The sequence below is a fragment of the Octopus bimaculoides genome, chromosome 4 (genome assembly GCF_046866305.1).
Source record: "Octopus bimaculoides isolate indiv1 chromosome 4, ASM4686630v1, whole genome shotgun sequence".
Classification (NCBI taxonomy): Eukaryota; Metazoa; Mollusca; class Cephalopoda; order Octopoda; family Octopodidae; genus Octopus; species Octopus bimaculoides.
The window spans coordinates 67,490,131-67,490,547 of record NC_142931.1 but is presented as its reverse complement, the minus strand read 5'-3'; positions in this window follow the sequence as shown (position 1 = coordinate 67,490,547).

Below are 417 nucleotides of genomic sequence, written 5' to 3'. Positions count from 1 at the left end.
TGATATGTATATATTTATGTTTATATGAGTGAGTGGACAAATTAAAGAAAGTATCACTCTGCACATTTAATTATGTTTGTCTATATTTAATAATAACTGTATATCCTTCAATCAGATCGAAATTACTTCAAGTTCTGTGGCTGTAAAACGTGCCAGCATCGTCAGATGTGGGTGTCTTCTATGTCCATAAAAGCCTTGACTAATATGAGGCTGAATGAAACTGTTATTAAATGAGTGTGTGTGTGTGTGTGTGTGTGTGTGTGTGTGTGTGTGTGTGTGTGTGTGCACGTTCATGTTTTTGTGCATGTGCATATGTGTGCATAGGTTTCAGATAAAAAGAATTTTCAAAAAAATCATCATTTCTTTAGAAGAAATCAAAAATTTCAGATGAACAAGCTATTTGAAGACATCTGTCTA